This window comes from Hemiscyllium ocellatum, chromosome 45 (genome assembly GCF_020745735.1).
Source record: "Hemiscyllium ocellatum isolate sHemOce1 chromosome 45, sHemOce1.pat.X.cur, whole genome shotgun sequence".
Taxonomy (NCBI): domain Eukaryota; kingdom Metazoa; phylum Chordata; class Chondrichthyes; order Orectolobiformes; family Hemiscylliidae; genus Hemiscyllium; species Hemiscyllium ocellatum.
Genome location: NC_083445.1, coordinates 32,578,885 through 32,601,971, shown reverse-complemented (window position 1 = coordinate 32,601,971; position 23,087 = coordinate 32,578,885). Strand labels below are relative to the sequence as shown.

The following is a 23,087-nucleotide window of genomic DNA, read 5'->3' as shown; positions in this document are numbered from 1 at the left end:
AGATTGTGTGTGCATATGAGTGCGAGAGGAAGAGAGATAGACTGTGTGTATGACTGTGTGTGTATGTGTCTGTGTGAGAGAGGGGGAAACTACGTGTGTGTGAGAGGGAGAGAGAGAATCTGTCTGTGCATGTGTGATTGTACCTGACAGAGAGAGAGAGAGAGAGAGAGAGAGAGAGAGAGAGAGAGAGAGGGTCTGTGTATATATGTGTGTGTGTGTGTGTGAGAGAGAGAGAGAGACTGTCTGTGATTGTGTGATTGCGTCAGTTACAGTGAGACTGTGTGTGTGTGTGTGTGTGTGTGTGTGTGTGAGTGAGATACACAATGTGTGTAAGACTGTGTGTATGTGTGGAAGGGACACATTTACATTTTCTCTTCATGAACTAAGTGCATTAAATAGTTTTATATTTTCAATGAGTAATTTTATTTCATAAAAAATCTATATTTTTGAAAGGAACATGGTCCATGGCTCATTTTATTTCAAGCCTAATATGGGAATAGGTTTTGATTGTCTGTATCAGGATCTGGGTCAGACAATGAACGATGTTGTACTGTGTGACACGCCTCCCATCTTGGCCATAACAACATGGATTGAATATTTATTAACAGATTTACTTTCCATCAATTGTAACAAAAAGGAAAACAACATTATGCTGATTTTTCACAGATTGAGGTATGAATAGAATCGCACGGCCAATCATGCCATTGCCCACTGCAGGAAGTCACCACACAGACTTCTTCATAACTTTCATGGCCATTCGGCTGACTGCTGTCCCAACACCTGAAAGAGGAGAGAACATGGAACAGAATCAATGGACTGCTCAATATTACATTTCATTTCAGAACTTTCTCTGATACAGACAAGAGTTTCTCCTGGAAACTGAGGGCTCTCTGACAAACACCGTAACTGGGGGGGGGGGGGTAGGGATTCACCACATATAGAAGGAATGTTCTCGTAAAGTCTCTGCATGACTTGGGATATGGCAAGGAATGTGGGAGAATGATGGAGAAATTGAGTGAGGGCTTCCTGGACCCCAGAAACAACAAGTTGCAATTTCTAACTAAATTCCAGAGTTTGAGGTGAGGTTCTAGCTCATGGACAGCGTAAGACCTTATTAATGGGGATTATCACTCGTTATTACATAATGTCACCTCATTAACACACAGGTAGGATTAGGCACATGCTGTGTAGGAACGAGATGCCGGGGTTTCTGGTATAAAGCTCCAGCAGCTGCCTGGTGGCTCCAGCAAGCTGCTTGTTCCTCTGGCCCTCTATTCTGTACACCCAGCAATATCATCTCAGGGCTCCCTCACTGGGTCACAGACTCACACACCTCATGGCCAGGGAGATTAACGTACCACACACAGCAGCCCCACAGCACCATCGTGACGAACCTCTGATCCACTTCCTGTCCTATCATCAGAATGCTACTGCAAGGACACCTCACATGGAGGGCGCACACACTCAGCTCCTAGACTGGAGCAGGCTGCATCAAGTCTAAAGAAACGAGGCTTCATTCCCATCAAGGAAGGCATCCTTCAGTCAGGGTGGGGGTGGGAGGTGAATCCCACTACAGTAAGGCAAGGGAAGCCCCTGGTATCAGTCCAGGGGCTTGGATATAGTCAGTCAGGGTAAAGCACCAAACATTGGTCATTCTGTCTTGTCTCTTCCTGCCCTATTATTATCTGCTTTCTCTTGCCTTGAGGGAAAGGAAGAAATGAAGGTGAATGTGGCTGGCACAGTTGTTAGTGCTGGAGCAGGCCGAGGGAAAATGGAGAGTGAGTAAGTGGACGGTACTGAGGCTCTGCAGGGTTAGTGATGTGGGACAACTGAATGGGGGAGTGAGGGAGGGTAGACGTTGCATGCAATAGTGAGATTTGTTGAGCATGAGTTTTTTGGGAGGTGTGTAATAGAGAGTGTGAGGGAGCTGAAAGAAGGTGGCTGGACTCGTCCTGACAAAGCAGAGAAGGTCATAGACCTTCTTCATCCAGCTCTGGGCCAAAGGTGGACAGGCAGGAGGCTGGAAGAACACAGCAAGCCAGGCAGCATCAGGAGGGAGGGAAGGCAATGTTTCAGGTAGAACCCTTCTTCAGGATTCAAGGCAGACAGACAGTGCTTGAACAAGGGCAGGGTGGACTTTGGAGAAGAGTGCCAGCGCTAGGGATTCGAGATTTCCTGAAAGTGGGAAGCATTACCAACTGCAGCATGCAAAAGAACCGGGCTCACTTTGGATAAAGAGGTGAGTTTGTGACAATAGCAGGAGAAAAGTCACTGATCCATGCAGACAGACCGTGACACAAATGAGATTGGGCCAAAATATGGGGAAGATTCAGCCCTGTATGTTCATCCCACAGAAACATTAATTTTCAATCACAGCTCTTTAGTGCATTGGTACGAACGGCAGGTACTTTTCCCTCTGACTCATAAAACTCTGACTGTTAAACCGTTAAAATAATAACATGCAGAGACAAATTCTTAATCGTCAATTGACTGGATTCAAGTGGAAACTCCAGGTTTGATTTCTCCTCACAGTGCTGAAATGAGACTGACTTAAATATGAAGCCATGGGAGAATCCAAACAGTGAACACAAAGATATTATCCAGCAATAATGACAGTGCCCAGGAAGAGTACAAGCAAGGTCAACACCGATACAATGGTGGCCTTTGACCTTTGTATCAGTGAGAACGTGGGATATAGATTAGTACAGCACAGCACAGGCCCTTCAGCTCTCAATGTTGTACCGATGTTTATCCTAATCTAAGATCCAACTTACGAACATACCCTTCATTTTGCTATCACCTATGTGCCTATCCAAGAGTAGCTTAAATAGCTCTAATATATCTGACTTTACTCCCACCGCTGGCAGTGCGTTCCACACACCCACCACTCTCTGTGGAAAGAACCTGGACTGAATGGTCTGTTTCTGTGCTGTACATCTCGATGACTCTCTGACCTCTGACGACTCTCCTAAACTCTCTACCAATCACCTTAAAATTATGCCCCCTCATGATAGCCATTCCTTCCCTGGGAAAATGTCTCGAGCTATTCTCTCTATCTAAGCCTCACATCATCTTGTACATCTCTATCAAGTTCCCTCTTGTCCTTTTTTGCTCTAATGGGAAAACCTTTCTCCATCAGACACACCCTCCAGTCCAGGCAGCATCCTGGAAAATCTCCTCTGCACCCTCTCTAAAGCTTCGTCATCCTTCCTATAGTGAGTTGACCAGAACTGAAGATAATATTCCAACTGTGGTCTAACCTTGGTTCCATAACGCTCCAGCATGATCTTCCGGCTCTTAAACTCAATCCCCCTGTTAAAGAAAGCCAACACCCCGTAGGTATTCTTACCCACCCGACCAACTTGGGTTCAGATTCATTCCTTCCAGCATCCAGAAGCAGTTGGTCCCACATGGAAGGAAGGATCTGGATAGGGATGAAGCCAAGGAATTCTCACTTTGAAGAACTATCATGTGCCAACTCACGGGCACCATCCACCAGTTCAGATAAACTCGAAAGAAAATGGCCAGGTTTCCAGGCCACTATTCCCACTTTCCCTGGTCTGTCCGGGTTCCTCTGGAAGTCAATAGCCCAGAGACGTTCGAATAATGAAATGTATTTCATGCTCTTTCTTGAAGCAACGTACTGGATGAAAAACTGCAAAAATCTTACCCAAACAATGCTTCCAAATGAACCCATTTATATGGACTTGATGGAAGATCATATCAGACCAGGCATTTCTCCCCACCCCCACCCTCCTCTAGCTTATCTCCCCACCCTTCAGGCTCACTGCCTTTATTCCTGATGAAGGGCTTTTGCCCGAAACGTTGATTTCGCTGCTCCTTGGATGTTGCCTGAACTGTTGTGCTCTTCCAGCACCACTAATCCAGATACTCCCCCCACCCCAGCCAAACCAACTACTTCCTGACCCCACAGTTACCCAATCACCCACCTCACCTCACCTACCCACTCACCTATTCACCAGCACACATTCCAAGACACAGGTAAGTGCAACATCAAGGAATGAAAGGCCTGTAATGCGTTATGATGCTCTATGTTCTATGTTATAATCTAACTCAGGCTTAAACATAAACAAAATCTCTTCCCCACAGCTCTCTGTGATAAGGAGCTCCAAAGAGTCTCCACTCTCTGAGAGAAGAGATTCCTCCTCATCTCAGTCTTAAATTGGCACTCCTCCTTTCTCAGACTGTGCACTGTGGTTCTAGAGTCTCCCATGAGGGGTAACAGCATCTCAGCATTTACCTCATTAAACCCCGTAACAATCTGATACGTTTCAATGTGATCACCTCTCATTCACCTAAACTCCAGTCAATTCGAGAATCTTCAACCAATAGAAAAAGTGTGTCTTTATCTATCTGTAATATCCTGAAAACCTCGATTAGATTATCTCTTAACCTTCTAAGTTTCAGAGAATACAAGGTCCCATCTGCCTAATCTCTCCTCATAACTTAACCCTTGAATTCCAGATTTGACCTCTGTAAATCTTTTTTATACCCCTCCAGGGCCAAAACACCTTCCTAAGGTGTGGTGCCCAGATCCATTCACAATAATTCAAGTGGATTACTACAGCATGACATCTGGGTCCCTGTACTCCAGCCATCCTGATATGAAGGCCGTATGGGTCCTGGTAAATTTTAGACAGATAAGAAAATAACATTCCTCACGGTGAGTGATGATTCTTTGAAAAGTTGGTGAAAGCAGTGTCCTTGAATGTTCTGAAGACAGAGATAGATAGATTGCTGGTTAGTGGAGGAGGGGTGGGGGAGGTGGTGCTGGTGAATGGTTACCTGGAGTCAGCAGAAATATGAAGCAATCTGCCCAGCTGTGATCTGATTGGATAATGGAGCAATCTCCAGGGGCTAAGTGACCCACTGCAGCTGCTAAATGGGATGTTCATCTGAAATAATGAGTCAGTGCACCCTTCATAAATCATTTCCTTTCACAACAACTTCAGCTTCTTATCCATAACCTAACAGGAAAAACGGAACAAGTGATTTGCTCCAAGTGAGACTGCAGTCTGACAACCAATGAACCGAACAGATTGTTCCAACCTGCTCCTCAGCATTGTTAATGACAACAAGGTGGGCCCCCATGGATTCACAGAATGTCTGAGCTTCTTTCCAAGTTGTTTTCTGTGTTGAAACGTAGTAACGCCTTTGGTTCCCCTGGCTCCACTGGTCGGGCAGTTGGATGTGAAGCAGATCTGTGAGGGTATTGAGATAAACATGAGAAATAGCTGAGACACGACAGTATCTTACAGATGTCCTTATTTACTGACATTTTACATGGCAGGCTGCATTTACTGTTTGTGGGATATAGGTAAAGTAATGTTACTTCTGCAATTACAATTACTTATACAAAGTAAATGAACTCACACCCAGTGTGTAATTGTTTCAGCCAAGAGCTGAGTCAACAAGAAAGGAAACTATGTGGAGGAAATACATAATTTTTTTTTTGTATTAGCTAAAATTGTATGCAAGAAAGAAACGGGACTGCAAAACAATGGTAGACATTACAGGCGACTAGATAAGATGCTGTGAGGGGAGGCAGTGAAGCTAGATACGCCTGTACAAACAGTAGGTATAAACATCTGTTTCCCACTTATACAGAAACACAGGAACAAACCCCAATTAACAAACCCCAATTAAACAAACCCCAATTAGAAGGTCATTGGGATCAGTATGGTTGGTGAAAGCACAGATGGAGGGAGTAGATAATGGTAAGGAAAGGATATGCCTAACAATGACCCACAGCGGGATGAGGTCAAACGGCCTTGTGAGGCCAGAAATAAGCATTTTGTCACAGATGAGGCCGGATAAGGCAAGAGATGAACAGGAGTAATGGGTACTGGTCTTTGGGAAGTGGAGGATGTAAACAGGGGAGGAGCAATGAAATAAAGAAAATATAGAAACCAAATTATATAAATATCGAGTATTCGTTGAATTCAGGGTCTTTTTTTTCCCTGCCTTGTGGACATCGCACCCACTTGCAAGTGTGAAATAAATGACACTACTGATTCAGATCTTGTCTCAGACTGAAATTATTGAAGTGTGTGATCTTTGTTTCTCACACTGGTTTTCAGTGGTAATATCTCTACCTCTGAACCGGGAGGTCTGGGTTCAGTCCCACTTGCTCCAGAGTCATGTCGTCACATCTCTGAGGAAATATATTAGAAAATGTTTCTATCGGGAACATGGAATAATCCGATTAGCTCTGACCTTACTCCTGCTCGGAAATCATGCTTGCTTCTTTAAAGAACCACAATCACCATGTTGATCTAAATAGCCTCCTGTTGTGCTGTGACACACTTTAAATGCTGGAAATTACTACAGTTCCCAACAACGATATAGTTTTCTCAGATATTACTCCTCTTATAACTTCAACCATTGTCAAAGCTGATACCATTGTGAAAGATAACAGCTCTCGCAGAGTGAAGTGGTACTAAATATAACAGACAGTAACAAGGACAATGACAGACTTCAGGAAAGCAGAAACAGTTTGGGGAATTGGACAGGGACAGAACACAAAGGGATTACCAGCTAAGAATTGTGAAGTGATGCATTTTGAAAGGAAGAAAGAAGAAGCAACAAAATAAATTTTAGAACTTGGCAGTTGATACTGGAACAGAGAGCTACTGAGTTGCAATTTTTGATATTTACAGAACAAATTACAGTTGTGAAGACATTTAGGATCTGGAAATAGTGCTAGGACGTTATTTTTTAAACCAGTTGTTCACTCTCACCTAGAGTACTACTCTTTCAGAATGATGTCCAGCCCTTAAAGATGAAACAGAAGAGAGTTTCTGGGATAATGTGAGAAAGAGAAATGTTAGTCCATGGAGTGAGAAGGTGAGATTGCTCTCCACCCAGAGAAGATTATGAGGAGATTTGAAAGAATTGTTGAAAATCATTAACTGTTTCGTTATATGAGGAGAAAAATTGTAATAACTCATGAACACAGGTACAGTTTGGCATATGCACCCAAGGTAAAACAAGGAAAAATATTCTCACCGAATGTCCTCGTATAAGATATGATGTAATGATTTTGAATCAGTTTCCCACCCACCGTGATTGGAAGGTGGCTGGCCAGGCAGATCTCAGTAGAAATGAGATCCCTCATTGGGGCTGTTAGCCTGGGCCAATCAGGGAGCCCTGGCTGACAGATCTAAACAAGAGTCTCAGAGAGTCTCCTCACTCTAGGGGCTGGCTCTGAGCGAGCTGGTCAGAGTCCATGTCCTGTGCACATATAAATAAAGGGTGACTTGGTGATGGGATACTGGCCTCACCTACATCATCCTCGAGTTTCCAATAATACACAAGACAAGCAGTTCCTGCCATTTTGGAAAGAACACAATCATTAAGCTATTGAGCGTGTAAAAGTGATAGTTAACTGCACTGCCATGTTGCCCCATTCTCCTCCTAACCTGCTGAGATCATTCATAAAATTGACTGTGGCCTTCCCCTTTTTTCAAGAATTTTATTTGTCTGAAGATTAAAATAATTTCAAAATTTGGCAGAAGTTCACTAATTTTGTTTTGGTTATATCACGAGAAGCAACAGAATCATCACCTTACAGTCACAGTTGAATGCAAAAGTTAACTAGTTCTTCAATATTTGATTTTGAATTTTTGTTGGAATAATTCCAGGCCAGCATTTATTATCCATTTTTAATTACCCAGAAGAGCCAACCACAGTGCTGTGGGTTTGGCATAGGTCAGACCAGGTAGGGATTTTATTTTCCTTCCCGAAAGAACATTAGTGAACCTGATCGGTGTTTTCCAACAATCACCAATGGATCCATCATCATTATTAGACGTTTAATTCTAGATTTTTATTGAATTCATATTCTACCATCTGCTATGATAAGTTTTAACCCCAGGTTCACAGGACATTACCAGTGTGCCTGGATTAACAGTCCTGTGAGAATAACAATAGGTCATTGCATTCCCCCTAATTTTGAAGTAATTCTGCATCTTAAGAATTATTTTCTTTGAGTTGTCCAATTAAGTATTTTATTTCACCTACATCTCTCAACTACATCTTCCTGATAAAAATGTGTTTCTTTCCTCACTTAAAAAGCTTTGAATTGTTCAGTACAGTATTGCTGCTATTGTGTAAAAGTGAAGGCTTCATCATGCCACTCGCTTGTTAGAGGAGCTAACGGCTGGGAGATTAAACTGAGGGTCACCACTGCTCAGGCAAGGGGTGACACTGAAGAGGTGAGATATCCATCATACCCTCAGCTTGTTCAGGAACTGAAGCCATGCTATCGGTGTTACTCTGTATCACAAACTAGCCATTCAGCCAACTGAGCTGCACGGAAACATTTGTTGTGCAGGTGTCATCAAAATGGTGGATCTTATCCATCTGTGAGTGAAATGGAAGAGTCCAGGCATTTTGAAATAATTCAAAATCCAGGAGGACACTGAAACCACTGGATCCCCTGAATTTGTGAAGTGGATGATGTGGTAACAGTGGCAAATGTAATGATTGTAAAAATATTTATATACACAATGTACAATAGTAATAATGAAAAGTAAACCATGGGAGAAGGATTGGACATGAGTCTGAAAGAGTGAACACTGAACAGTGCCATCAGCATGGAACACGATGATGTTGTTATGAGGAGAGCCAGGAGGAGGCACAAAAAAGGCTTGGCAAGAAGGATTAGGGAGAACCCAAAGGCATTTTACAAGTACGTGAGGAATAAGAGGATGATCAGGGAGAAGGTAGGGCCGATCAGGAATAGCGTAGGGAACTTGTGCATGGTGTCTGAGCAGACAGGGAAGCCCTTAATGAGTTTTTTGCTTTGGTTTTCACTGAGGAAAGGGAACTTGTTGTCAAGGGAAACTGAGAGGAGCTGGGATACAGTCTTGACCAGATCAAGATTGATGAAGTTGATATGCTAGAAATTTTGGAAAACATTAAGATTGATAAGTCCCCAGGGCCAGACCAGATTTATCCTAGGCTGCTCCGGGAAGTGAGAAAGGAGGTTGCTAAGCCACTGGCGAGAACATTTGCCTCCTCACTCTCCACAGGAGTTGTACCGGAGGATTGGAAGGAGGCGAATGTTGTTCCACTTTTCAAGAAGGGTAATAGGGAAATCCCTGGCAATTACAGACCAGTCAGTCTCACGTCTGTGGTCAGCAAAGTTGTGGAAAGAATTCTGAGGGATAGGATTTATGACTATTAGGCAAGGCATAGTGTGATTAAAGGCAGTCAGCATGGCTTTGTGAGGGGCAGGTCATGCCTCACAAATCTTATTGAGTTCTTTGAGGAGGTATCAAGACAGGTCGACGATGGTGGAGCTGTGGCTGTGATGTATATGGACTTCAGCAAGGCTCATTCATAAAGTCAGGGAGTATGGGATGTAGGGAGATTTGGCTATCTGGATTCAGAATTGGCTGGCTGACAGAGGCAGAGAGTGGTTGTAGATGGAAAGTATTCTGCCTGGAGGTCAGTGTTGGTGGGGTCCCGCAGGGCTCTATACTTGGGCCTCTGCTCATTGTAGTTTTTATAAATGACCTGGATAAGGAGGTTGAGGGTTGGGTTAGTAAATTTGTAGATGACACGAAGGTTGGAGGTATCATTGATAGCATAGAGGGCTACAGCAGACTGCAGTGCAACATAGACAGGATGCAGAGCTGGGCTGAGAAATGGCAGATGGAGTTCAACCTGGATAAATGTGAAGTGATGCATTTTGTAAGGTCGAACTCGATGCTGAATATAAGATTAAAGACAGGATTCTTGGCAGTGTGGAGGAGCAGAGGGATCTGGGTGTGCAAGTACAGAGATCCTTCAAAGTTGCCACCCAAGTGAATAGGGTTGTTAAGAAAGCATACGGTGTTTTGGCTTTCGTTAACAGGGGGATCGAGTTTAAGAGCCGTGAGGTTTTGCTGCGGCTCTACCAGTCCCTGGTGAGACCACACTTGGAATATTGTGTCCAGTTCTGGTTGCCCTACGATAGGAAAGATACAGAGGCTTTAGAGAGGGTGCAAAGAAGGTTTATCAGGATGCTGCCTGGACTGGAGGGCTTGCCTTATGAAGAGAGGTTAAAAAAGCTTGGAGTTTTCTCTCTGGAGAGAAGGAGGAAGAGAGGAGACCTGATCGAGGTGTACTAAATAATGAGAGGAATAGATAGTCAATAACCAGAGACGTTTCCCCAGGGCAGGGTTGACTGGTATGAGGGGTCATAGTTTGAAGATATTAGGGGGAAGGTATAAAGGAGACGTCAGAGGTAGTATCTTTACACAGAGAGTGGTGAATGCATGGAATGTGTTGCCAGCTGTGGTGGTGGAAGCAGAGTCATTAGGGACATTTAAGCGACTGCTGGACATACACATGGATAGCAGTGAGTTGAGGGGTGCGTAGGTTCAGTTACTGTATTTTATATTAGGATTAAACCTCGGCACAACATCGTGGGCCAGAGGGCCTGTTCTGTACTGTACTTTTCTATGTTCTATGTTCAATGTTCGATGTTATATGGATTTATGGACCCAACCCTTTAAAATCCTCTCGTAATTTGTAATCTAAAGTACAGTAACTGCATCCATTTGGAAATCTGTAAAAGGACTTTATTAGAGATTAGAAGCAATATCTCCTTATCACTGTTTAGAATCATTTGTTGATGTGACCACTCCAGATATGATTGTACTTAGAAACCTCAGTCAGCAGTGTGTAACGATCCAGTATTATGTATCATTCAGAGACCTTACTGAGTGAAAAACTAGAAATTACACTTACTCTCCTACAGCTGTGACATTTCATTCCTAAGTTCAGCGATGAAGCTTTTAGTCTGTTCAGAGGTTCCTCGAGCTGCAAGAATATCAATGAGAAAATCTCAGAGAAATGTTGAAGCATAGAAAGTAATTCATGCCAGCTCTCTATAAGAGGAAAACAGCCGGTTTCTCACTCTCCTGCCTTACTCTATCGTTTCTTTTTTCTCTTTAGCTGCTGAGATAATTCTCTTTCAAAAACCATGATTGAATCTGCCTTGCTGTGTTCTTCCAGCCTCCTGCCTGTCTATTTTTGGATTCCAACATTTGCAGTGTTTTTGTCTCTAACCAACCTGGTCAAACTCTCCAGATCGGAACCGGTCATTGTGGAAGCCTAGTAACCCATGGCACTGTTAGTTCCTTTGCTAATCGTCTAACTCAACATTGTCACTCAGACGATATTGATTCTGTCCAGGCTTCTTGCAATTTTGAACACTTGGATTAAAATTCTCGTGAACATTCTCAGGAGCAACATTTCAGATCAAGTGGCACGGTTTGGAGAACAAGGTCAGTCTTGGCTCTTCATTAGATCATCATCGAATCAGAGATCATTGATTCCCGACAGTGTGGTAACAGGCCCTTCGGCCCAACAAGTCCACACCGACCCTCCGAAGAGTAACTCACCCAGACCCATTCCCCCACCCTATTACTCTACATTTACCCTGACTAATGCACCCCTCACCTCCACATTCCTGAACTCTATGGGCAACTTAGCACAGCCAATTCACCTAATCTGCACATCTTTGGACAGGGGAAGGAAACCAGAGGAAACCCACCCAGACACACGGAGAAGGTGCAAACTCCACACAGACAGACAGTCACCCAAGGCTCGAGATGAACCTGAGTCCCTGACACTGAAAGGCAGCAGCACTAACCACTCAGTCACCATGGCACTGGAGAGAGTTCGGAGAGATCGTTATGGGTGAAATCAACAGAAATTATATCAACTGGTTGGTGAGCTACCTTTTAACTCGAGGTCTTCAACTGAAAATGATCACCCAGCTCAACAAAGGAATAGGTTCAAAATTCCTTTGTGCAAACGATTTTAAAATCTGTCATCAGAACCAGGTAAATGGGTGGGAGTGGAGTTCAGATCAACATTTAAAGGGGGGCTTGGTCAGATAATTCAAAAAGAAAATGGAGAAAATACAGAGCAAAGACCAAGAACCAGAACAGTGCGGTCCTGAAGGAGGGTTCCACCTGAAACACGTTGCCGTGTCAACCTCCTGATACTCCCGAGCAGAAAGTGAGGACTGCAGATGCTGGAGATCAGAGCTGAAAGCATGTTGCTGGAAAAACGCAGCAGGCCAGGCAGCATCCAAGGAGCAGGAGAATAGACATTTCGGGCATAAGCCTGAAGAAGGGCTTATGCCTGAAACGTCGATTCTCCTGCTCCTTGGATGCTGCCTGACCTGCTGCGCTTTTCCAGCAACACATTTTTCACTCCTGATACTCCCGGGCTTGCTGTGTTCTCCCAGCCTCCTACAAGCCTGCTCACTAGAGCATGAACAGCCACAGACAGGAAGGTCCATGTTGGATCAAAGAGAAGAATGAACATCCCAAGCTACAGAAGGCCCAGGGTTGGGCTAATGCAGAATGGAGGGATATCCACAAAATAAGACCCAGTCTCATTTTGGTCTTTCCATCGCCAGACCATAGCAACACGACGGCTGGAGGAAGAGCGCCTCATCTTCCGCCGAGGAACCCTCCAACCACAAGGGATGAACTCAGATTTCTCCAGTTTCCTCATTTCCCCTCCCCCCACCTTGTCTCAGTCAAATCCCTTGAACTCAGCACCGCCCTCCTAACCTGCAATCTTCTTCCTGACCTCTCCGCCCCCATCCCCACTCCGGCCTATCACCCTCACCTTGACCTCCTTCCACCTATCGCATTCCTAACGCCCCTCCGCCAAGTCCCTCCTCCCTACCTTTTACCTTAGCCTGCTGGACACACCTCCCTCATTCCTTAAGAAGGGCTCATGCCCGAAATGTCGATTCTCCTGCTCCTTGGATGCTGCCTGACCTGCTGCGCTTTTCCAGCAATACATTTTCAGCTCTGATCTCCAGCATCTGCAGACCTCACTTTCTCCTTTCCAGTGTAGAGAAAAGCACATCACTGCAGCAGCAAATGCCGTGTATTAAATTGAAAGAATTACTATTTCACTTGAAAGGAAAATTTGGAGCCATGACTAATCCACATTGTAGGAAGGATGCGGTAGCACTGCAGAGGGTGCAGACGAGATTAACCAGGATGCTGCCTGCACTGGACTGGATCAGGAATGAAGAGAGGTGGGACAGACTGGTGTTACTTTCCTGAGAGCAGAGGAGGCTGAGTATGCACAACTACACGACGGCTGGAGGAGGAGCGCCTCATCTTCCGCCTGGGAACCCTCCAACCACAAGGTATGAATTCAGATTTCTCCAGCTTCCTCATTTCCCCTCCCCCCACCTTGTCTCAGTCGGTTCCCTCAACTCAGCACCGCCCTCCTAACCTGCAATCCTCTTCCTGACCTCTCCGCCCCCACCCCACTCCGGCCTATCACCCTCACCTTGACCTCCTTCCACCTATCCCACCTCCATCGCCCCTCCCCCTAGTCCCTCCTCCCTACCTTTTATCTCAGCCTGCTTGGCTCTCTCTCTCTTATTCCTGATGAAGGGCTTATGCTCGAAACGTTGAATTCTCTATTCCTGAGATGCTGCCTAACCTGCTGTGCTTTGACCAGCAACACATTTGCAGCTGTGATCTCCAGCATCTGCAGACCTCATTTTTTACTCGAGGCTGAGAGGAGCCATGACTGAGATGAGGGGCTGATCTGTTAGTCAGGCAGAACCCTTTTCCCTAAGATGAAGAGATCAGTGACTCAGGGCAGAGTTTAAAGTAGGGGCAGAAAGTTTCGAGAAGATGTGAGGGAAATACTTTTCTTTTATTCAGAGGAGAGAGGGAATCTGGGACTCATGACCTGTAAGGGTGTAGAGACAGAAACCCTCATCACATTTTATAAATATTTCGATGGACACTTGTGATCCCAACACATGCAAGACTACGGGGCAAGTTCTGGAAATTGGGATTAGAATAGTTAGGTGCTGTATCTGATCGGTAATGGGGGCTGCTAAGACTTCACATATCTCTAACCGGAACTGCTTTCTGTGTCAGAGATTCCCACAGGATCACCGCTCGCTGGGTGAAAAGATTTTGCCTTACCTCTGTCCGAAATACCCAACCCTGTATTGTTAAACTGTGCCCCCTAGTGCTGGACTCCCCCACCATGAGGAATATCCTTCCTGCATTTACCCAGTCTAGCTCTGTTCGAACTTAATAGGTTTCTTTGAGATTCCCCCTCATTTCTCCAGCCCTGTACAATGGCAGCAACATATCCCTGTCCCGGGCTTGAATCATCTCCAACGTACCATTTACCTTCTTCACCTCCTGCTGCACCTCCATGGTGACCTCAGTGACTGGTGCACAAGGACACCCAGGTCCCACTGCACACTCCACACCCCTCTCCCAATCTATTACCATTCCAATTAGAACCTGCCTTCCTGCTTTTGTTCCCAAAGTGGGGAACCTCACATTTGTCCGCACTATACTGCCTCTGTCATACACCTGCCCACTCACTCAGCGTCTCCAAATCACCCTGAAGCTTTGAAACCACCCAGCTTTGCAGCATCTTCAAACTTGGTGATATTACATCGAGTCAGTGAGTCCTACAGCATGGAGACCGGTCCTTCAGCCCAAACTGGCTCATGCTGACCAAGAGGTCTCTCCACGCTAACCCCATCTCCCTGCACTTGGCCCATATCCTTCTAACCCTTTCCTAACCTAACCTTTGTCCAAATGCCTTTTAAATATTTTTAACAAACCCACATCAACCACTTCTGTTGGCAGCTCATTCCATATGAGTACCACCGTCTGTGTAAAAATGTTGCCCCTCAGGTTCCCTTTTATTCTTTTCCTCTAAACTTAAACTCCAACCCTGGGAAAAAGACTGAGTACATTCACCTGATCCATACCTCTCATGATTCTTATACACCTCTACAACGTCGCCCTTCAGTCTCTTACACTCTAAATAAAAAACGTCCTAGCTTGTCCACCCTCTCCCTATAACTCAGAACATTGAGTCCTGGCAACATCCTTGTAAACTTCTTCTGCACTCTTTCCAGTTTAATAGCATCCTTCCTACAACAATGTGACCACAAAACTGAACACAGTACTCCAAGTGCAGCCTCACCAATGTCCTGTACAGCTGCAACATAACTTCTCTACCCCTGTATTCAATGCCCTGACTGATAAAGGCCAGTGTGCCAAAAGCCTCCTTCACTGCCCGGTCTACCTGGGACTCCACTTTCAGAGAGAGAACTGTGCACCTGAACTCCAAGGTTCCTCTGTTCCACTCCACTCCCTAAGGCCCCACCATTCACCATGAAGTTCCTACCTTGATTTGACTTTCCAAAATGCAAGACCTTACACTTATTTATATTAAATTCCATTTACCCTTTCTCACCCACTTCTCCAACTGATCAAGGTCCTGCTGCGATTTCTGATAACCTTCCTCACTGTCCACCATACCGTCTATTTTAGTGTCATCTGCAAACTTACTAACCCTGCCTTGTACATTCTCATCCGAATCATTGATGTCGATAACAAACAACAATGGGCCCAGCACCGACCCTGAGGCACTCCACTGGTCACAGGCCTCCAGAACAAGCATCCTTCCACATTACCCTCTGCTTCCAACCATCAAGCCAACTCTGTGTCCAGGCTACCAGCTCCCCCTGGATTCCATGTGATCTAACCTTCCAGAGCAACCTTACCAAAGCCTCATCCATTTCCCTCATCTAAATCAGGGATAAACATGGTGAATAAAAGGTTTCCCAGCACTGATCCCTGGGTAGCTCACTCATCACTGCCTGTAACTTGGAAAACGTCCCATTTATTCACGCTCTTTGTATCTTTTCTGACAATGCAGTTCTCTATCGATGTCTGTGCACCATTTCCACTCCCATGTGCTTTAATTTGACATGCTCATCTCTCGATGGGACCAAGTTGAAACTTTCTGTTTGTTCAAGAAAACCATATTAACTGGCTCTATCTTATCAACTCCATTAATTATATCCTCAAATCTTCCAGTAAATTTCTCACGCATGGCTTCCCTTTCCCAAATCCAGATTAACTTGGCCTGATGGTGACAATGTTTTCCAAGTGCTGTGGTCTTCCATCTTTTGTCCCCTTCCCATGCCAGGGACCACATACAAGCTGCCTTGATTTCCCCCTTCAACAGGAACTGACTCAGCCTCTCTTAAAACTGTCCAGCTTCCAGAGTTTCACTTCATCTTTCACTTCACTCTGTGCCTTCAGGGGTCAAGGATCACAAGCTTCATCAAAGAATGGGTATCAACACACATCCAGATCCTTCCTCCCCCATCATTCTCTCAAACGACCTGCCTTCCTTGTATTCCATTCTCTATCTGGGTATTCACAACAGTTTCTGACCTGGTGCACTCTGATCCTTAATTCTCTGTCTTAGTAAAGACCTCGACTTACACACCTTATGTATCGACCTCAACAATGCTAAGATCTCTTCTGTTGTCTCCATCTCCATGCCCACTGGTTTGCCCAGGAGTCATCCCACCAACAAAAACAATCCCTTCACCCGTCTCCAACAGTTTCCCTTCAGCTAGTCACCAAGCACCCCCTACAAGATCACCAGTATCTTTTAACTGTGAAGCACTCTCATGAGGGTGGCACCCCCAACCTCTCTGCTCTTCTCTCTCATCCACTTGTGTGTCTCCCTCTGATCCTGCTGCACCCCTTTCTCTGAAGTCCACCCCAAACATTGCCACCATGTTGCTGTTGTTGCTTGACATAATGACCTCTGCCCAGCAAAGGCCAAACTGCAATTCCTCTGACCCCACCCTGGACCATGACCTCACGACTAAACATCAACCTGTCGTATCCAAAAGCAACAGTGACCTCAGATCCTGCACAGACCTTCCCTTCTGTGACTTTAGTATCATAGTTCCCCGGGCTGTTTTATCCTCCTTCCCACGGTCCATACATTAGAACTGTCCTGCTCAACCGACTGTTCATCTTGTTCCTATCCCACTGAACTTCTTTCTTCCTATCCCTCCCCCATTCCTCTCCCCTTGGGCATTCCCATTGGACTTCCATCCTTCTGTCACCTTACATCACTTCAACCATTTTTAATTTCCAGTCCCATGGGCCTAACCACTACACGATGGCCATCCAATCCGTCTCCACTTTTATTCCCAGCAGAGCTGTCAGAGCTCCCTGCTTCTTCTTGATACAGTGGTCCAAATAATCCCTATCCACTACAGGGTGTCCCAGGCTGAACGTGGTTTATTTATTTATTGGTGTTGTGGGATGTGGGGGTCACTGGCTGGGCCCTGCATTTATTGTCCAGTCCCTAGTTGCCCCTTGAGAAGGTGGGGGTGAGCTGCCTTCTTAAACCACTGCAGTCCACCTGCTGTGGGTTGACCCACAATGCCCTTAGGGAGGGAATTCCAGGATTCTGACCCAGTGACTGTGAAACAACGGCGATATATTTCCAAGTCAGGATGGTGAGTGCTCTGGAGGGGATCTTGCAGGGGGTGGTGTTCCCATGTATATGCTGCCCTTTTCCTTCGAAATGGGCGTGGTCGTGGGTTTGGAAGGTGCTGTCTGAGGATCTTTGGTGAATCTCTGCAGTGCATCTTGTAGACAGTACACACTGCTGCTACTGAGCATCCGTGGTGGAGGGAGTAGATGTTTGTGGATGTGGTGCCAATCAAATCAGCTGCTTTATCCTGGATGGTGTTGAGTGTTATTGGGGCTCCACCCATCCAGGTAAATGGGGCGTATTCCATCCCACTCCTGCCTTGTGCCTTGTAGATGGTGGACAGGCGTTGGGGAGTCAGGGGGTAAGTTATTCCTAGCACCTGACCTGATCGTGTAGCCCATTGTGTTTATGGGGTGAATCCAGTTGAATTTCTGGTCAACTTCCAGGATGTTGATAGTACTAACACCATTGAATGTCAAGGGGCGGTGGTTAGATTGTTACTTATTGGTGATAGTCATAGCCTGGCATTTGTGTGTCATGGATGTTACTTGCCAGTTGTTAGCCCAAGCCTGTATATTGCACAGATCTTGTTGCGTTTGGACACAGACTGCTTCAGGATCTGAGGAGTTGTGAATGGGGCTGAACATTGTGCAATCATCAGTGAACATCCTCATTTCGGACCTTCTGATGGGAGGAAGGTCACTGATGAAGCAGCTGAAGATGGTTGGGGCTTGGACACTACTCTGAGGGACTCCTGCAGGGATGTCCTGGAGCTGAGATGACTGACCTCCAAACACCACCACCATCTTCCTATCTGTCAGGTATGACTCCAACCAGCGGAGAGTTTGCCCACTGATACCCATGTTTGTTAGGGCTTCTTGATGGCACATCCAGTTGAATGCAGCCTTAATGTCAAGGGCTGTCACTCAACCCACACTCCCAACCCCCAACAAACCCCACCAACCCCACCCCCACCCCTCCCCTCAGGAATTCAGCTCCTTTGTCCATGTTTGACCCAAGGCCGTAATGAGGTCAGGAGCTGAGTGACCCTGGGGGAACCCAAACTGGGTGTCACTGAGCAGGTTATTGCTGAGCAGGTTATTGCTGAGCAGGTTATTGCTGAGCAGGTGCTGCTCGGTAGCACTGATAATGACCCTTTCCATCACTTTCCTGATGATGGAGAGAAGAGTGATGGGGCGGGAATTGGCCAGGTTGGATTTGTCCTGCTTTTTATCTCCAGGGCATATCTGGGCAATTTTCCACATTAGATTAGATTAGATTTACAGTGTGGAAACAGGCCCTTTGGCCCAACAAGTCCACACCGACCCGCCGAAGCGCAACCCACCCATACCCCTACATTTACCCCTTACCTAACACTACAGGCAATTTAGCATGGCCAATTCACCTGACCCGCACATCTTTGGACTGTGGGAGGAAACCGGAGCACCCGGAGGAAACCCACGCTGACACGGGGAGAACGTGCAAACTCCACACAGTCAGTCGCCTGAGTCGGGAATTGAACCCGGGTCTCAGGCGCTGTGAGGCAGCAGTGCTAACCACTGTGCCACCGTGCCGCCCACATTGTCGGGTAGATACCAGTGTTGTAACTCTACTGGAACAGTTTGGCCAGAGAGCTGCAAGTTCTGGAGCACAAGTCTTCAGTACTATTGCTGGAATGTTGCCAGGGTCCGTAGTATCCGCCGTCTCTAACTGTTCCTTGATATCATGTGGAGCGAATGGAATCGGCTGAAGCTTGGTATCTGTGATGTTAGGGACCACTGGATCATCTACTCAGCACTTCTGGCTGAAGATTGCTGTGAGAGCTACAGCCTTATCTTTTATACTGATGTGCTGGGCTCTTCTATCATTGAGGATGGGGACATTGTGAAGCCTCCTCCTCCAGTGAGTTGTTTAATTATCCACCATTGTTCACGACTGGATATAGCAGGACTGCAGAGTTTCAATCTGATCTGTTGGTCATGGGATCACTTCACTCTGTCTATCACTTGCTGCTTATGCTGTTTGGTAGTTTCCCCAGGGTGAGCCCTCATCTCCAGGTCTGCCTGGTACTGCTCCTGGCATGCCCTCCTGCACTCCCCGTTGAACCAGGGCTGATCCGCTGGTGCGATGGTAATAGTTGGGAGAGGGATATGCCGGGCCGTGAGGTTACAGATTGTGCTGCAGCTGTTGATGGCCCACAGTGTCTCATGGATGCCCCAGTCTTGAGTTGCTCGATCAGTTCAGAGTCTGTCCCATTTAGCACGGTGATAGTGCCACACAACATGATGCAGGGTATTCTCAATGTGAAGGTGGGACTTTGTCTCCTTACCGGTCACTCTTATCAATCCTGTCCTGGACAGATGTACCTGCAGCTGGCAGATTGGGAAGGATGAGGTCGGGTATGTTTTACTCCCCCTTCTCATTCTGAACAACCTCAGTTTCCTCCAAACTAAAAGGGTGGCTCCGAGTATCCACCTGGGGCTCTCCGTCTCGATGGCCAGCTTGGGGGGACGTGTGGAGGATTCATTAATCCAGTCCAATCTGGTAACCCAGCCTGATCTCTTTCTCCTGGATATACCTGACACTGTCATAACCCGAGCTGTTCCCGATGGAACATTTCATTGTCTTATTTCCATTCTCTCCCTTTCATCCAACTTCACCTGGTTACTTTGGGAACAAAATCCCCCCCCCCCCCCCCACCTCCCCCCAATACAGTTTGGCTCTTGAGCTCTTTCAAATCAGGAACTGCAACTTGATTTTGGGATTGCTGATGTCCATCCCTGGGTTTCCAATTTTCAGAGCATGGCTAACTCAGGGAGTAAACCCAAAACCAGTGTCACTGACCCTCCTGGGTCTATTTTAGAGATGGTCATGGGCTCTGTTCATCTCACAGCTAATAAATGCTCATAGTAAGGCATTGAGGATTAGTGAAGCTAATGAAGAAATTGACATCTCTCAACCACTTGGTGACAGAATTAAATATCTGTGACCCTCATGTCATATAACACTCACACAGTCACCTTAGTGCGAGCTGAGCAGAGTGAGAAATGTTAAATTAGCACATTCTTACCCTGTCTGCAGAGTACTGACTGATCATCCAGTTTCTCTCACTGTTCAGACTTCCAGACGATCCGCAAGTCAATGAGCTTATGGAATGATTCCTCCGAGGACCTGAGGAGGGTGAGGGAAGTCCCCATCCCCAGAGCACAGCTCTCACCAAATATTTCCCAACAGGTTATGGAGTTACACATCAGAATGGGGGGAAGGGGGGAAAGGCTACACAGAGAAGGTGAGTATCAAGTGACAACAGGGAACGTGTAAACTTCCCATGAATCACTGGGAGAAAAGACAATCCCAGCAGAGGGATTTATTGGTTAATGTTGCAGGACAACATCAGGAAATGGAGATTAATTCACGAGTAGATTATCTTTGGAGCATCAATCAAATGAGTCCATGTAGCTTTTGATCATAGCTGGAAAAACTATGCATTTAAACATATTTAAACAGGTACCTTATAGCTAGATCCCATCTGCCCCATTTATCTAATTCTCAAATTTATTTCATTGAAGAAATAAAACATTCTCACATTTATCCTTCTTTTGGGAACTGTTCACATGGAGAAGACATGTCAGCATTTCCAGTGGGTTCGAACCCGACAGGATAACACCGTGCTCAGAGAAAGCGAGGACTGCAGATTCTGGAGATTTTTCACAGTTGAGAGTGTGGTGCTGGGAAAGCACAGCAGGTCACAGCAGGAGGAGGGAGATAATTGACATTTCGGGCATAAGTCCTTCATCAGGAATGATCGTGCTGCTGATTTAATTCAGCCAGCTCCGTGAGGGAGAATACAGCTCCTGTTGTGCTGGGTGGGGAACAGTCAGATTGTAATAAGGAACAATACTGGGAGAGAGAACAGGAGAAACAGTACAGTGCTATTCCATCTCATTACTGCCGGAAATGACTATCACCCCCTTCCAAAGTTCAGTCTAATTTCCTTTCAGATTAGCGTTTCTATACTCACAATGTGGAAATGCTAACTACCATAAAATGTCAGATGACTGATATGTTATTCCCCACCCCATTCCTGAATTAATAACACCAGCAATAAGAAAGGCTGAAGCAGGAATATCTCAATTTATCCTTGTTAACGGTTATTGCTTTGTTGACAAAACAAATCCCATATTTTAAAGGCTTACAAAACTTCTAAAGTGTAAATGCAGTGCCGAGAATCACCACAGACAGCAGGATGGAGACATCCAGGAGAAGGTAGATCACCAGAGGTGACCATTTTCTTTGGGTAAGTTCTCTTGACCAGCCACGATACTCTGTAATGTGTAAGAGAAAGTCATCAATGAGACAGTTCGGGGAACTATTTTATGAAGAGGACTTTAAACCTTCTCTTATATGATTCTGAAGAAGAGGCTGAGGGGCCAACCGTTACTGGAAGTTATTGAAGCTTGTACACAAACACATAAAGGACAAAGTGGCCTGTGGATCACATCCCCAAGCATCCACTCCCTCTACCACAGACACTCACGGGCAGCACTGTGTACTATCTACAAGATGTACTGCAGGAATTCAGCAAACATCCTCAGGCAGCACCTTCCAAACCCTCGCCACTTCCATCTAGAAGGACCAGGGTAGCAGATGCGTGGGAACGCCACCCCCTGCAAGTTCCCCTCTGAACCATGCACCATCCTGACAGAAATATACCATCATCCCTGCACTGACACTGAGTGAAAATCCTGGAACTCTCTCCCTAAGGGTATTGTGCATGAACCTACAACACATGGACTATAGACATTTCAAGAAGGGAGCTCCCCCCCACCTTTTCAAGGGGCAACTAGGGACAGGGTAATAAATACTGGGCCCAGCCAGTGACCCCCACCTTCTCAAGGGGCAACTAGGGACGGGGTAATAAATACTGGGCCCAGCCAGTGACCCCCACCTTCTCAAGGGGCAACTGGGGACAGGGTAATAAATACTGGGCCCAGCCAGTGACCCCCACCTTCTCAAGGGGCAACTAGGGACAGGGTAATAAATACTGGGCCCAGCCAGTGACCCCCACGTCCCAGGAGTGAGTAAAGAAAACGTGTGTTTCTTCAATTTGAGAACATTCAGAGACGGGAGCTTGAAGATTTAAACTGAGCAATAAATGGAAGTGATGTTGGTTATGGACAGTTACAAACAACAGACACATGGGGCAGAACCTTGTACGGCCGTGAAGGCCTTGGACAATGGGGAGAAGTCTGGGACAATGATGGGAAAAGGCCACTGAGACTTCTCTCGATGTTGGGAGGAATTTGTTGTGTTTTTCTCCAGGAGTTCCAAGAGTGTGGTTCTCACTTGGGAACTGCAAGGTGCCTTGAAATGGGGATTACTGCTTGTTATCAACCTCATTAACATTGGCTCTCACATCATTCACATTTAAGTCCCTGCCCTACCACCTGCCGAATAGAAACTCTGTCCCTCCCTACTATCACCTGACGAAGGAGCATCACTCCGAAAGCTAGTGTGCTTCCGATTAAACCTGTTGGACTATAACCTGGGGTTGTGAGATGTTTAACTATGGCCCTCCCTGCCGTCCCCCTTCCCGGTTTGATGCTGCAGCATTGGCCTCTGATGGGAGGGGCTCTGCTTGTCACTGGCCCCTCAGGGGTTCCCTTCCTTCCTGCTGGAGGAACAGGAAGAGCGTTCAATATGCTCAATGTTCAGTCATTGTGTCTGACACCTGCACA

The 23,087-nt window shown here is 46.0% G+C and overlaps 1 long non-coding RNA gene across 1 annotated transcript; it reads right to left on the bottom strand.

Moving 5' to 3' along the window:
• Positions 1 to 550: 550 nt before the first annotated feature.
• LOC132836071 (uncharacterized) lies at positions 551 to 21,013 on the bottom strand. Its single transcript, XR_009647322.1, has 4 exons — positions 20,936 to 21,013; positions 10,762 to 10,833; positions 5,071 to 5,222; positions 551 to 780 (listed from the first exon to the last, which is right to left on the bottom strand). It is a non-coding gene; the product is annotated as an uncharacterized LOC132836071 (long non-coding RNA).
• Positions 21,014 to 23,087: the final 2,074 nt, after the last annotated feature.